Here is a 17741-nt window from a genome sequence, read left to right as displayed (position 1 = left end):
ATAGTAGTCAGCCATAAAAAACCCCAAAATTGAGCTATTTGTAATGAGGTGGATAGAACTAGAGTCTGTCATACAGAGTAAAGTAAGTCAGAAAGAGAAAGACAAATACCATATGCTAATACATATATGTGGAATTTAAGAAAAAAAAATGTCATGAAGAACCTAGGGGTAAGACAGGAATAAAGAAACAGACCTACTAAAGAGCAGACTTGGGGTTATGGGGATGGGGAAGGGTAAGCTGTGACAAAGTGATAGAGTGGCATTGACATATATACACTACCATACGTAAGATTGATAGCTAGTGGGAAGCAGCCGCATAGCACAGGGAGATCAGCTCCGTGCTTTGTGACCACCTGGAGGGGTGGGATAGGGAGGGTGGGAGGGAGGGAGATGCAAGAGGGAAGAGATATGGGAACATATGTATATGTATAACTGATTCACTTTGTTATAAAGCAGAAACTAACACACCATTGTAAAGCAATTATACCCCAATAAAGATATTTAAAAAAAAAAAGAACACAGGGGTAGAAGATGGTATTTTAAACCAGCCAGAGAACCTAGAAGGGTAGAGGGCATTTCTTCCTACCCAATAGCTGGGATGAGAATGGGATGCAACTTTACCTTCTGGACACTAGTTGCCCCAAAGCTGTTGTAGTACGAGATGCTGGGACACCTGACAGAATGCAGCAGAAGGTGAGAATTCCTACCATGTCAGTTAGTGTGCTGGATCTCTGCCTGCAGGGTCTGTTGGAAACAAGAGTACCGTGTGACTCACAGGGTCTTGGTGTTCCACCCAGGTGTCAGGCCTGAGCCTCTGAGGTTCTAGTGTCAAGTCCAGGACTTTCGAACACCAGACACCTCATGGCCCCATGTAATATCAATCAGTGAGAGCTCTCCCAGAGATCTCTGTCTCAAAACTAAGACCCAGCTCCATCAAACAGCCAGCAAACTCCAGTGCTTGATGCTCCATGCGAAACAACTAGCAAGACAGGAACAGAATCCCACCCATTAGCACAGAGGCTACCTAAAATCATACTAAGTTCACAGACACCTCAAAAGACACCATCAGACATGGCACCACCCATTAGAAAGACAACATGCAGTCCCACCCACCAGAACACAGGCACTAGTCTACTCCACCAGGAATCCTACACAACCCACAGAACCATACTTACCCACTGGGGGCAGACAGCAAAAACAATGGGAACTAGGAACCTGCAGCCTGTGAAAAGGAGACCCCAAACACAGTAAGTTAAGCAAAATGAGAAAACAGAAAAATATGCAGCAGATGAAGGAGCAAGGTAAAATCTCACCAGACCAAACAAATGAAGAGGAAATAGGCAGTCTTCCTGAAACACAATTCAGGATAATGATAATAAAGATGATCCAAAATATTGGAAACAGAATGGAGAAAATACAAGAAACATTTAACAAGGACCTAGAACTAAGTAGCAAACAAACAATGATGAGCAACACAATAAATTAAATTTAAAATTCTCAGGGAATCAATAGCAGAAGAACTGAGGCAGAAGAACGGATAAGTGACCTGGAAGATAAAATACTAGAAATAACGGCCACAGAGCAGAATAAAGAAAAAAGAATGAAAAGAATTGAGTACAGTCTCAGAGACTTCTGGGACAACATTAAACACACCAACATTTGAATTATAGGTATCCCAGAAGAAGAAGAGAAAAAGAAAGGGTCTGAGAAAATATTTGAAGAGATTGTACTTGAAAACTTCCCTAAGATGGGAAAGGAAATAGTCAATCAAGTCCAGGAAGCACAGAAAATCCCATACAGGATAAATCCAAGGAGAAACATGCCAAGACACATATAAATCAAGCTATCAAAAATTAAATACAAAGAAAATATATTAAAAGCAGCAAGGGAAAAGCAAAAAATAACATACAAGGGATTCCCCATAAGGTTAACAGCTGACCTTTCAGCAGAATCTCTGCAAGCCAGAAGGGAGTGGCAGGACATACTTAAAGTGATGAAAGGGAAAAACCTACAACCAGGATTATTCTACCCAGCAAGGATCTCATTCAGATTCAACAGAGAAATTAAAACCTTTACAGACAAGCAAAATCAAAGACAATTAAGCACCACCAAACCAGCTTTAGAACAAATGCTAAAGGAACTTCTCTAGGCAAGAAACACAAGAGAAAGTAAAGATCTACAAAAAGAAATCCAAAACAGTTAAGAAAATGGTAATAGGAACATACATATCGATAATTACCTTAAACGTACATGGATTAAATGCTCCAACCAAAAGACATTGACAGGCTGAATGGATACAAAAACAAGACCTGTATATGTGCTGTCTACAAGAGACCCACTTCAGACCCAGGAACACATATAGACTGAAAGTGAGAGGATGGAAAAAGATATTCCATGCAAATGGAAATCAAAAGAAAGCTGGAGTAGCAATTCTCATATCAGACAAAATAGACTTTAAAACAAAGACCATTACAAGAGACAAAGAAGGACACTACATAATGATCAAGGGATCAATCCCAGAAGAAGATATAACATTTGTAAATATTTATGAACCCAACAGAGGAGCACCTCAATACATAAGGTAAATGCTAACAGCCATAAAAGGGGAAATTGACAGTAATAAAATAATAGCAGGAGCCTTTAACACCCAACTTTCACCAATGAAAAGATCATCCAAATTGAAAATAAATAAGGAAACACAAGATTTAAATGACACATTAAACAAGATAGACTTAACTGATATTTATAGGAAATTCCATCCCAAAACAACAGAATACACTTTCTTCTCAAGTGCTCATGGAACATTCTCCAGGATAGATCATATCTGGGTCACAAATCCAGCCTTGGTAAATTTAAGAAAATTGAAATCCTGTCATGTATCTGTTTGAACCACAACACTATGAGACTACATATAAATTACAGGGGGAAAAACTGTAAAAAAAAAAACCAAACACATGGAGACTAAACAATATGCCACTCAATAACCAAGAGACCACTGAAGAAATCAAAGAGGAAATCAAAAAATACCTAGAAACAAATGGCAAGGAAAACACGGTGATCCAAAACCTATGGGATGCAGCAAAAGCTTTTCTAACAGGGAAGGCTACAGCAATACAATCCTCCCTCAAGAAACAAGAAACATCGCAAATAAACAACCTAACCTTATATCTAAATCAGTTAGAGAAAGAACAAAAACACCCCAAAGTTAGCAGAAGGAAAGAAATGATAAAGATCAGATCAGAAATAAATGAAAAAGAAATGAAGGAAACAATAGCAAAGATCAGTAAAACTAAAACCTGGTTCTTTGAGAAGATAAACAAAACTGATAATCCACTAGCCACACTCATGAATAAAAAAGGGAGAAGACTCAAATCAACAGAATTAGAAATGAAAAAGGAGAAGTAACAACTGACACTGCAAAAATAAAAAAGATCATGAGAGATTACTACAAGCAACTATATGGCAATAAAATGGACAACCTAGAAGAAATGGACAAATTCTTAGAAAACCACAACCTTCCAAGACTGAACCAGGAAGAAATAGAAAATATGAACCTACCAATCACAAGCACTGAAATTGAAACTGTGATTAAAAATCTTCCAACAAACAAAAGCCCAGGAGCAGATGACTTCACCGGTGAATTCTATCAAACATTTAGGGAAGAGATAACACCTATCCTTCTCAAACTCTTCCAAAATACAGCAGAGGGAGGAACACCCACAACCTCATTCTACAAGGCCACCATCACCCTGATACCAAAACCAGACAAAGATGTCACACAAAAAAGAAAACCACAGGCCAATATCACTGATGAATGTAGATGCAAAAATCCTCAACAAAATACTAGCACAGAATCCAACAGCACACTAAAAGGGTCATACACCATGATCAAGTGGGCTTAATCCCAGGAATGCAAGGATTCTTCAGTATATGCAAATCAATCAATGTGATACACCATATTAACAAACTGAAGGATAAAAACCATATGATCATCTAAATTGATGCCGAAAAAGCTTTCAACAAAATCAACACCCATTTATGATAAAAACTCTCCAGAAAGTGGGCATATGGGGAACCTACCTCAACATAATGAAGGCCATATATGACAAACGCACAGTCAACATCATCCTCAGTGGTGAAAAACTGAAACCATTTCTTCTAAGAACAGGAATAAGACAAGGTTGCCCACCATCACTATTATTCAGCATAGTTTTGGAAGTTTTAGCCACAGCAACCAAAGAAGAAAATGAAATAAAAGGAATCCAAATTGGAAAGGAAGAAGTAAAACTGTCACTTTCTGCAGATGACATGATACACTACATAAAGAATCCTAAAGAGGCTACCAGAAAACTACTAGAGCTAATCAATGAATTTGGTAAAGTAGCAGGTTACAAAATTAGTGCACAGAAATCTCTTGCATTCCTATACACACATGATGAAAACTCTGAAAGAGAAATTAAGGAAACACTCCCATTTACTATTGCAACAAAAAGAATAAAATACCTAGGAATAAACCTACCTAAGGGGCTTCCCTGGTGGCGCAGTGGTTGAGAGTCCACCTGCAGATGCAGGGGACATGGGTTCATGCCCTGGTCCAGGAAGATCCCACATGCGGCAGCACGGCTGGGCCCGTGAGCCATGGCCACTGAGCCTGCGTGTCTGGAGCCTGTGCTCTGCAACAGGAAAGGCCACAACAGTGAGAGGCCCACATATCACACACACACACACAAAAAAAAAAAAAAAAAAAAAAGCATAAACCTACCTAGGGAGAAAAAAGACCTATGTGCAGAAAACTATAAGACACTGATGAAAGAAATTAAAGATGATACAAACAGATGGAGAGATATATCATGTTCTTGGAATGGAAGAATCAACATTGTGAAAATGACTGTACTACCCAAAGCAATCTACAGATTTAATGAAATCCCTACCAAACTATCAATGGCATTTTTCACAGAACTAGAACAAAAAATTTCACAATTTGTATGGAAACAGAAAAGACCCCGAATAGCCAAAGCAATCTTGAGAATGAAAAACAGAGCTGGAGGAATCAGTCTCCCAGACTTCAGACTATACTACAAAGCTACAGTAATCAAGACAGTATGTACTGGCACAAAAACAGAAAGATAGATCAATGGAACAGGGGAGAATGCACAGAGATAAAACCACGCACCTATGTTCACCTTATTTTTGATAAAGTAGGCAAGAATATACAATGGAGAAAGCACAGCCTTTTCAATAAGTTGTGCTGGGAAAACTGGACAGCTACATGTAAAAGAATGAAATTAGAACACTCCCTAACACCATACACAAAAATAAACTCAAAATGGATTAAAGACCTAAATATAAGGCCAGACACTATAAACTCTTAGAGGAAAATGTAGGCAGAACACTCTATGACATAAATCACAGCAAGATCCTTTCGGACCCACCTCCTAGAGAAATGGAAATTTAAAAAAAAACAAATGGGACCTAATGAAATGTAAAGCCTTTTGCAGAGCAAAGGAAACCATAAACAAGATGAAAAGACAACCCTCAGAATGGGAGAAAATATTTGCAAATGAAGCAACTGACAAAGGATTCATCTCCAAACTTTACAAGCAGCAGCTCATGCAGCTCAATATCAAAATAACAAACAACCCAATCCAAAAATGGGCAGAAGACCTAAATAGACATTTCTCCAAAGAAGATATAGACTGCCAACAAACACATGAAAGGATGCTCAAAATCACTAATCATTAGAGAAATGCAAATCAAACCCACAATGAGGTATCACCTCACACTGGTAAGAATGACCATCAACAAAAATATACAAACAATAAATGCTGGAGATGGTGTGGAGAAAAGGGAACCCTCTTGCTCCTTTGGTGGGAATGTAAATTAATATAGCCACTCTGGAGAACAGTATGGAGGTTTCTTAGAAAGCTAAAAATAGAACTACCATATGACCCAGCAATCCCACTACTAGGCATACGTCCTGAGAAATCCATAATTCAAAAACAGACATATACTACAATGTTCATTGCAGCACTAGTTACAGTAGCCTGGACATGGAAGCAACCTATGTGTCCATCAACAGATGAATGGATAAAGAAGATGTGACACATATATACAATGGAATATTGCTCAGCCATAAAAAGAAACGAAATTGAGTTATTTGTAGTGAGGTTGATGGATCTAGAGTCTGTCATACAGAGTGAAGTAAGTCAGAAAGAGAAAAACAAAGACCGAGTGCTAACACATATATATGGAATCTAAAAAAAAAAAAAAAGTGTTTCTGATGAACCTAGGGGCAGGACAGGGATAAAGATGCAGATGTACAGAATGGACTTGAGGACACGGGGAGGGGGAAGGGTAAGCTGGGACGAAGTGAAAGAGTGGCATGGACATATATACACTACCAAATGTAAAATAGATAGCTAGTGGAAAGCAGCCACATAGCACAGGGAGATCAGCTCGGTGCTTTGTGACCACCTAGAGGGGTGGTATAGGGAGGATGGGAGGGAGGCGCAAGAGAGAGGAGATATGGGGATATAAGTATACGTATAGATGATTTCTTTGTTATACAGCAGAAACTAACCTAACGTTGTAAAGCAATTATACTCCAATAAAGATATTTTTAAAAAGTAGTAATTATGGGACCAGCATCACATGACAGCAGCAATAACAGCTTTCAAAATCCTTTGAGTGTAAAAGTCTTACTTGTTTTATGAGCCGACACACGGAGCTAGTCTTAAAAATAAAAAATAAGAATAGTGTCTTGCAGTTCAGATTTCATAAGAAAAATATTGCATCTTTAATTAAGATTTATGGGCCTCAGTAGAGCCCAGCAAGAGGAGAGAAATGGCTCAAGAGTGTAAAAACTAACAGTTTAAGTGGGGAAATATGAGTAAGGGCTTTAAATTCCTCTTTTGCAGAGCTTCTAGTGGCCCCAGGCAAAAGCAGGCACTTATTGTGTTTTAAATAGCATTATTCTTGGCGTAAAATGTTTATGAATTAAGATGAAATTTGTACGAATATCAACCTTACTTGGAAGGCTTCTCTTACAAGAAACAATATTTTGCTTGGTGAAAAAATATTCCTTAAGAGAAAAAACATGCATATAAGTTTACATACAAGGGAACATGCATATAAATTGATATCTTGCCTGGTGTTGGTTTAGCACCTTTCAGTTGTCATCATAGCATATGCTTGATCTCGCTGCATCTTCTTGAGAACCTTGAGAGGCAGTCACAGCAGATATTAGGATCTCTACTTTGAAGATGAAATTCTTATTCAAGATGTTAGGTCACTTGTTCAAAGACTGGAAATGGACATAAATAAAAGTTTGATTCCAAATCCAGTGTTCACTCCACTATACCATAGAGCTGTTCCTCTAAGAGTTTATCTGTGCATGTTATTTATATGTCATGTACACATTTTTTTAAGTTTCATGAGGATATTTTTGTAAAGCATAAAGAATACACCTTAATATTTTGTATTTCAAAACTTTAAATATTCAAACTAAGCAATAAATATACCTTGTGCATTGATATTAAAATGTGGTTATGGAACAATATACAAATAATTTGATACAGAAAATGTAGTTCATCAGGTTTCAGCCTATGTCCTTCCTCAACACGTTGTTTGAGAATCAAAGAAAATCATTCTAAAAATACCTATAGCTATTATTGCCCAGCCATCACAAAGACAATTAATTATCCAATTCTATGTTTGTTATTTTATCAACAAATCATTCTCTCTTCTTTCTCTACAAACAAAATGAAGCATTTTCAAGAAAAGACTATGTCATCAACTGCTATTACCCTAGCTAAAGTTGGGAATGCTGTCAGTATTTGGTTTGTTGATTAAGTAAGATTTTAAAATTACTTCCTTAATGCCTCAAGGCATGCCCTCTTGATCTCATATTTTGATATTAATATAAAGCCCTTCCTTTCTTGATCACACAGCTTTAATTATCCATCACTCAATGTAACTTCTCAAATTCAAGTTCCAATCTGGTTCTAGCTCTACTACACACATGACTAGCCTATTCTTTCCACTGAGGAGAAGTAATGTCTGTGGATATCCACATCCAGCACTAACTTTAATAACCTTCATTCTGCTCCAAAGACTCACAGATCTGGTAGTCACTCTTCCAACAACCTCAACTTTCCAGAAAGAGAAGGAATCCTAAAAAGTAGATGAAAAAGGCTTCCAAAGAGCATTCAATATACTCATTATTCATAAAAGCAGTCCTTATGCTCTCCCCACTCTCTCTTGATGAATCACTTCCATGACTTTAGAAAATATTGTTATGAAGATGATTCCTAAATCAATGACTGTAGCCTCAAAACTGCTCCAAAACACCAGCCCTAAAGAGACATCTGCTTGAGAGACATTGTCATCTGTATGTCCGAGCAGCAATGCAAGCTCATTATATCTAAAATTAAATTGATGATTGTGTCCCTAAGCTCTGCTTCCTTATGTCCTCTAACAGTACTTGCTTTACTCGTTCCAATTCCTTAACCTGGAATAACTACATTTCTATCACTATCCCTTCCATTTTTCAATGATAGCTTGAATCTCATCTCCTCAATGCACACTCATAATCCCTCCTGCTAAAAACAATCTCACTCTCTTTTAAACTTGTAGAACCTATATTGTAATTCTAATAGTAACCCAAGTATCAAAAACTAGTGATCTGTGTGCTATCAAGAGAAATGCCTTTCCTGGAATAAATTTGCTTCAGTTTCCTAAATAAAAAAGAAGTTTAAGGGGAGTTGTCTCTAAAGGGAGTTGTACAAGGTGATCAGTGAGAGACAGAAAGAAAACAGAATTTTTATTGAAATTCATCTTAAAATTAGGAAATTAATTTTATCAATATTTAATATACAAATTGCCTGCATTGAATCTTGCGTGAAAAGGTCTCATATCCCATGCAACATACAGAAATCCTCAGGAAAAAGCAGAAATTTCTCAAAGCCAAAGGGTGGACAATGGGAGCCTTATTCTTCCATTTGCTTTCCAAGTAAGGTAATGTGTTACATTTTATTTGTGCCTAGTTAAGTGGATTTGTGTGTGATGTTGTCTATTGTTAACTAAGCACACAAAAAAACCACAACAAAGCAATAGCTTAAAATATTTCTTTCAAAGTTATTTGGAAAAAATGAAGTTAATAGCAGTAATAATATAAACATGAATGAATAATAAGAAAATGGCAGAGCTGAAGTACCTATGTGTAGTATAGATATATAGATATAGAGATAATATAGCTGTTCATCAGGAATGTTATGAGACAAAGCTAGATTATATAATTAGATATTCTTATTCTACTATACATAGAGCCTTGTGATATAGCTATTGATGGTTATGATGTCATGATATTTGGGGATACATTTTATAATATTGTATGTTTTATCTTGCATTATTTGAAAATTATATTTTGGGGACTTCCCTGGTAGTCCAGTGGTTAAGAATCTGTCTTCCAGTGCAGGGGACGCAGGTTCTATCCCTGGTCGAGGAATGAAGATCCCAAACGTCATGGGGCAACTAAGCCCATACACCGCAACTAGAGAGCCAGCACTCTCTAGAGCCCACGCGCCACAACTAGAGAGAAGCCCATGCACTCCAATGAAAGATCCCGCATGCTGTAACGAAGATCCCACGTGCTGCAACTAAGACCTGACCCAGCCAAATAACTAAATACTTTTTAAAAAAAGAAAAAGAAAATTATATTTCAGTTATATTTTTAATGTTCATAATCTATCAGTACTATGATGTCTTTTATAATTTATAAATAAATATATATTTATGTTTACAGGTGCTTTTTGTTTTGTTTCTTTTTACCAATAGAAATGTATAATGACATATTGGGCTGGCCAAAAAGTTCGTTTGGGTTTTTCCATAACCCGAAAATGTTTTACACAAAAATCCAAAAGAACTTTAGTCCAACTCAATAATTCAGAGACCACTTCCCTGGAGACCTAATTCTTTCACCAAGGACCTCTGGATAGCTCATTGGTGGAGAGGTGCTGGTTGTGATGGTACTGCAAAATCCCTGGTATCCCTCAGAGATGGATTGGGCAACCTAATACTGCTGGCTCCAATCTGGTGCTTCCATCTACACCACTGCTGCCACTTGTACAGATCTCAGCTGTGTAAACATCCTATAGAAAATCTGGCAGGCCTACAACATATTCAGCTGTTATCGATATTTTCTCCAGAGTAACAAGGTCAGAAAGCATCAGGAAAGCCTAGAGCCAGAGCTTATCTCCAATAATTAGTCCTGCTCTTCATTTTGTCAAAAATCCAGTATCTTGCCACCATCAACACTTCCTTAGCTCTGATAAATTTTCTCTCTTGAGACTTGTATATCGTCACTTTCCTCTAACTATTATCAGGGCCAACTTAGACTACCAGACATTTTTTAATTACTGTAAATTTGAAAGGAAGTAGTAGTACTTCTAATTCCTTTCTGCCAAGGGTCTTAAATGCCTCTTTATAGTTTCATGAACTCAGAAATGTGCAGGGGATCCCACAGGATCAGGGGCCAGATGGTCTGGATTCAACTCACAATTCCACCACTGACCTGCTGTGTTGACCTTGGGCAATCTACAAAGCCTTTCCGGCCTCAAATTCTTCCTTGCTAAAATGAAGAGGAAACTGAGGCACTGAAAATTCAATGAGCTAATTCTTAAAAATTCTTTGAATAGAATTATCTTTCACATTACAGCACCTAATAAATGTTAGCATTAAGAATTATCATTATTATCAATTTTCTATTTTCACCATGTGTTGTTCTCCATATTTACTTGCTTAAGGGATAAATTAAGAAATAGTTGGAAGAATGAACTATGAATAATGGATAATATGTTTTGCCTACTATATCATGATTGTTTTAGAAGTGTGAATTTCTTTCGTTAAATATAGTATAAGTTCCTCAATATTAAGATGGTTCCTAATTCATGCGTGTTCTCTACAGGGCCTCACCATGTTACAAATTTTTTTCTTGTTTTTTTGCTTCTCAATAAATATGAAATAAACATACAACAAAAAAGAGTATCTTTCAAGCAGCCAATGAATAATTTTTCTTTGTTGGCCTCCGATTTCCATGACTTTAACCAAGAAAAATGACAACTATGACAGGATTCTGAAAATGACATGTTCCCTTCTCTCCTATGCAATTTTTAGATGTTTGTGTTATCTGTCTTTCCCTCTGGAGTTGCCTGTATTCCTCTAATATGTTTTTACACCTCAGGGAACTCCCAGGAATGATCTCAGAAGAGACCTTCTAAACCTGCACAGGCCCACCATTAACATTTCCATCTGGCGAAACTCCTACTGCGTGGCCTCAATCTAAAAAGACAATAATCAGGAAACCTTCAGGCTTGAGCAGAGCCCTAGAGATACTCTGGTACCAAGCTGAGAGTAACTGAAAAGGTGAAGACATTGCAAAGTTTAGGCATGTTAAACACAACAGAAAATAATGGCAAGAGAGGATGTGACCAAGATATTCAACATCATGATATGTTGCCTGAAAATTGATTGTTTCTTTTGTTGAAAATGTACTCATTCCATGAGATATGAAAGCACAGAGTGAAGTTAAGGCATGTATATTTATAATGCACAGAGGAGAAATATGAAGTTCATAAATAGCCTTTGGAAAGCACAGCTGATACCTGACGAATGCATTAAAATATATGCCTGTACAGAATGCTTAAGCAGGTGTTATACTGTTAATAATGTATGTCACTAAGTAAAGATACTCAGGTATCCTAAGGTACACAATCTTGGAGACATCGATGAGGGATTTTTGGTCTCCATGTGTTCAAAGCCTCACATCTGTCTAGGTACATGTGCTGCTAACAGAACCACATTCTTTAAATATTTGAACTGGAGAGAAAGGTACCAAATGTCCATGCTGCCTGATTAGCCAAAGCCAGGAAAATGAACCAGTCATGTGGTTGCCCCACGTTTGGTTTTTTCTTGGAGCAGTTTGGCAACTAAAACTTCAGAAGTAACCAATCAGTTACTGTGTCAGTCAGAATGGATTAGTAGTGCTATAGTAACAAACACCCCAAAAATCTCACTATCTGAGAGCAACAAAGTTCCCTTTCTTGTTCATATTATTGATACATGTCCCTCTTGGGTGGGCTGAGATCTCTACTCCACTACATGCTCAATTTCAGGCCCCAGGCTGACAGAGCAGCCACTACCTAGAAGCTGATAGCCACTGTAGCATTAGGAAAGTGTGCTCTGGGAGGTCTCATCACTACTTAAATGCTCTGGCCTGGAAGTGGCATACAACAATTCCTCTCACAACTCATTGGCCAGAATTAGAATTGGTCCAAATGTTAAAGACCCAGTAAGTTTAATTTTCCCGTGTGCCTCAAAGGCAGAGAGACAGAAATAGTGTGAACAGCATTAAGAACTTCCTCAGCCAGCAAAGATGAACTAATATCCTATTGTGAACTTGAACATAGCACCAAGGGCGGGGGATGGGGGAGTATACAACCTAAACTTTGCCTTGCAACCTTTTCAGAGAAACAGATATCCAGAAAGACAACAAAAGTTAACTAGTAGTGAAGACCATTTACATTCACAGGGACTATGAAATCCTAAGTTCTAGAACACCAGAATAGCACACAATTTCCTCTTTAAAATGCTGTGAACTATAACTGAATATTTCAAATTACACCCTTCAGATCATTAATGGTTCCACATTCCACTCTTAAATTTATTCAAATTACTCTTTAAAAAATCATTATGTTATTGGATTTTTTTCTATTCACTTCTAGTAAGTAAAATTAAATACTTTCCATGCAGAAACTATTTTACACATGCACACGCACATACACATGCACGTGCACATACACACACACACCCCCTTCAGATTCCCTTGCATTCAACCTATTTTTCATTCAAAATTCACTTCTTTAAGTCTAAGAGAGATGAGGTGGTAATCTGCAGACACTCTTTTCCTAGGAACATTGGTCGATTCTTACAACAGGAAAAATCAGAAATATTCAGGCTAGGCTTTACCTGCTCAGAAAACCACTACTGGGGACTGGTAACCAGTATATTTTGTGGTCTCATTGGACTAAGAGACTATATTAGAGATTTGAGAAAAGTCATACGTGTCTGATTTCTCCATCAAGAGATTTGTCAAATTCTGAGAATGCACAGGGTAGAAAGTTAAAAGATAATCAGAAGGCTCTGAAAAGCAGGACAGAACTGTTGGTAGTATGGCAGTCCTATGGACAGAAAGATTAGAATTCAAGAGCCACCACTCGACTGAAAGTTCTCTAGGGATACACCAGATTGAGTCTTCCAAAATTGCAGCCCAGGGTCAATTGAACTCAGTCCCTGATTGGAATAAAGATAATCAGCCACCATTGAATGAGCCTAGCAGAGGAAAGGGTGAATCCTCTCAGAAGAAGATATCTTCTTTCACTAACAATGTTTATATACAACATCAGGCGTTCAATCAAAAATTACTAGGCATGCTAAAAAGGAACAAGAAAATTGAGAACAATGAGAAAAACATAATAATAAACTGACAGTGATCTAGATTATACTTCCGGAAAGAATAAAAACTTTGATGTTAAAATGATAAATGTGTTTTTAAGATAGAGATATAAATAAAATGGGTTACAAGTAGAAAATATCACCAGAACTTGTACGAAAACAAAGAATCAATAGAAATTCCAGAACTTAAAATACTTGAAAATAAGAACCCGAGGGATAAGTTAAAACACCCGTAATACACAGAACACTAGATTAGATAGATTATAGGTAGATGATCTATAGATACAGATACCTTCCAATCTAAAGCACAGAAAAAAAATGGAATATACAAAAAGGTGCACAGATGCATATGAACACAAAAACAAATATAACTAGAGACACAGAAAAGGAGTCAGAGAATGGGCAAAAAAATATTTGAAGGAATCATCAGCTGAACTTCTATAGACTAGTGGCAAACAAATAAAAAATTTTTAATATACCATTTAAAATTTATAATAGTATCAAAAACATCAAATACCTAATAATAAATCTAATAAAGCATATGTAAGAGGTGAATACTGAAAACTGTATTATTGAGAGAAATAAAAGAAAAACTAAATAAATTGAAGAATATACCATGACCATGGATTGGAAAACTCAATATTGTAGAGACTAATTCTCCCCAATTAATAGAGATTCAAGTCAATCCAAATATAAATCACAACATGGGTGTGTGTGAGTATAAATTGACAAGCTTGTTCTAATTTTATATGGTCATGCAAAAGGCTAAGAACAGCTCAGGTAATCTTGAAGAAGCATAAATCCTCTTCCTGGACATCAGCTGAAAGTTTTATATTTCCAGATGGCAAAACTTATTATAATGTTTTAATACTTGAGAGAGTGTACTTTTGGCAAAAGTGTAGCAAAACAAACATAAAGGAGTAGAACAGAATGGAGACCCATGCCTATAAAGTCATCTAATTTATGATAAAGATAACATATAGTACCTTGGGAAAGAGATGGGCTTTTCAATAAATGGTGCTTGTGGAAAAAAAATCATAAATAAAAAAATCAGTTCCACATGGACTATATATCTAAATATGAACAGAAAACCAATAATTGTTTTAGAGGAAATCATAGGGGAATCTCTTTAAGATGAAGTAGGCAAAGATTGCTTAAACCCAATACAAAAACTGCTTTAAAAAAAAGTGCTGAGGGGGGAGAGATAGATTGGGAATTTGAGATTGACATTGTACATACTGCTATATTTAAAATAAAATGCCTTGGGCTTCCCTGGTGGTGCAGTGGTTGAGAGTCTGCCTGCCGATGCAGGGGACACGGGTTCGTGCCCCGGTCTGGGAAGATCCCACATGCCGCGGAGCGGCTGGACCCGTGAGCCATGGCCGCTGAGCCTGCGCGTCCAGAGCCTGTGCTCCGCAACGGGAGAGGCCACAACGGTGAGAGGCCCGCGTACCGCAAAAAAAAAGAATAAATAAAAAATAAAATGCCTTTCCATGAAAAAAATAGTGCTGATAAATTGGGCTTTATTAAATTTAAGAACTTCTGTTTACAAAAAGAAGCCAATAAGAGTTAAAAGGAAAACTGCAATGAGTTAGACAGTATTTGCAATACATGAATCCAAAAAAGACTCATGCCCAGCATATATAAAGAACTCCAACAGGAAAGCCAACAGAAAAATGAGCAAAAGATTTGAAGAGGAACTTCTTGAAATCCAAAAGTCCAAAAGACAAATTAACATATGAAAAGGTTCTCATGTTCATTAGTTATCAGGACAATGCAAATTAAAACCAAAATAGTATACAATAGCACAGAATGGCTAAAATGAATGATGATGACTGGAACTTTCACACCTCAGTGATGGGAATGTGAATTATTAACAACCACTCTATCTGCTAGAGCTAAACATGTACATCCAGCTCAAAAAAAGAACACTCCTTTTAAGGAATTTAAGTAAATTCACATTTTTAAAATGATCCATTTTAACACAAGACGTAATCACAACAACTCTGCTGCTTTAGCACATGATCACCTAAAAAAAATCCATATTTGTAGATGTATGAATCAAGTTCTCCGATGTCAGTTGAGCAAAAAAGCAACATTCTTAGTATTTATGTCTTTATCTCCCATACCACACACATCCCTGGTCAAGATATCAGCCACCATTACAATGTGTGCTATTGACAGGAAAGATTTTCTTAACAGACTTCTCTGTCCCAGGAACATATGTCTGCAGTGGAAACATTTTTGCTTTTCAACATTGAACATAGTATACATTTCATCTGGAGTCTATGTGTCCCATCAATGTTTATGTCACAAACAGCTAAAGCTGTCTACTTTAGATAACCCCACAAATATCCATACTAATATTAATCTTCCAACAAAATTATCATACTTTATAGAGTATCATGGTAGTTATTTTTGTAAGTTTATCTTTTTTTTTTTTGCGGTACGCGGGCCCCTCACTGTTGTGGCCCCTCCCGCTGCAGAGCACAGGCTCCAGACGCGCAGGCTCAGCGGCCGTGGCTCACGGGCCCAGCCGCCCCGCAGAATGCGGGATCTTCGCGGACCGGGACACGAACCCGTGTCCCCTCCATCGGCAGGCAGACTCTCAACCACCGCGCCACCAGGGAAGACCTTTTGTAATTTTATCTTTTAAACAGCATAGATGTCTAAAAAGGATTAAAGACTTCAAGGTGTTAATGATCAGAGCTGATCATACCTTGATACCAATGAACAGTGGTTAGCAGTGACCATATAAACAATGCATGCTCATCTTCTGGGGCTCCCATCATTCTGCCTTATTGCTCTACACCGTCTTCCCTCATCAACTTCGCACCCAAATTCTATAATCTTCTGGATTATAGACATTTATTAATTAATTAAACCACAGAAGCCATTGCTTTACCTGTAATACCAACAGTATGAATTGAAGCTGCAGTTAACCACTGCAACTACTGGGGGCGCAGTGGTTAAGAATCCTCTTCTACCAAGAGAGGACTGAACTTTTCCAGAGTTTGCTTGGGTTATGGAAACTGATACTTATATTTTGGGTAAAAAAATGTTTTTGCGTGTAAGACAAATATGGTTTAAGTATTGCTCTCTTCCTGTAACCTTTTTAAAAATCTAAACACCCTTTAAAGGAATAATATACTCAGGTCTGAATACTTAATATAGGCTAATTATCAGATTGCTTTCCTCTCAAAGGAAGGACAGCCTAAGACCACAAAACCATGAAAATGATATATGGGGATATATAAGGGGGTACAAAAATTGAAAAGTGGAGGGGTAATTTGGAAACACAAACATTGGCTCCTTGAAAATTATCTCAGCGATAAAAAAAAAAAAGAAAAGAAAAACACAGATTGCTGTTCTCTGCTGTGGCTGCCCCTTGAACATAAGAAGGCTTCCCATGTGGCACTGGGGTTGACATCAAAACTATAATAAAAAATACCGAATCCCTTTCTAAGCCAAACACTGACTGTTAGGTCCCAGGAGTTCAGAAAAGATGAGAGAAAGAGAAGCTTCTTCCTCCAATGAAGCTGGAGTTTACAGCAGCCAAAGTCATTTTAACCCATATTTGGCAAGGCAATCCAAAGATTGTACCCAATCCTGCAGCTAGACTAATCTCAACTTTCAGCACTGTCTGCAAACAGATTTAGGAGTTGCCAGCTGCCCGATTCCACTGGCCTGGGAAACATTCTTTAAGCTGAGAGATGCTCTGTTCTTTACTTCAGTATTGTTCTTGGGCTATTAGGTGGAATGGATAACACCCATAGGACAGGATTTGAGAGGTGGCAAAATAGGCAGGTTCTCCCCTCTTTCATTAGAGGGGGTTTTGGAGAAAGTAAATTCTCTATTAAAAGGCAAATACAAAGATGAATAACAGCTCCTTACCTGCCATTAACATCTTTTAATGAGTTAGTCAGTTCTGAATTTTGGGCCAGCAAGTGCACCCAGCACTAAGTGACACACCCAAGGTTGATATTACTATAGATAAGGGAAAGAAAATGTGTAGGGCTTCCCTGGTGGCACAGTGGTTGAGAGTCCACCTGCCAATGCAGGGGATACAGGTTCGTGCCCCGGTCCGGGAGGATCCCACATGCCGCGGAGCGGCTGGGCCCGTGAGCCGTGGCCGCTGAGCCTGCGCATCCGGAGCCTGTGCTCCGCAACGGAAGAGGCCACAGCAGTGAGAGGCCCACGCACCAACAAAAAAAAAAAAAAAGAAAGAAAAT

This window comes from Phocoena sinus, chromosome 14, assembly GCF_008692025.1.
Source record: "Phocoena sinus isolate mPhoSin1 chromosome 14, mPhoSin1.pri, whole genome shotgun sequence".
In the NCBI taxonomy this organism is placed as follows: domain Eukaryota; kingdom Metazoa; phylum Chordata; class Mammalia; order Artiodactyla; family Phocoenidae; genus Phocoena; species Phocoena sinus.
The sequence above is the reverse complement of the archived record's forward strand: the minus strand, read 5'-3'. Positions refer to the sequence as shown.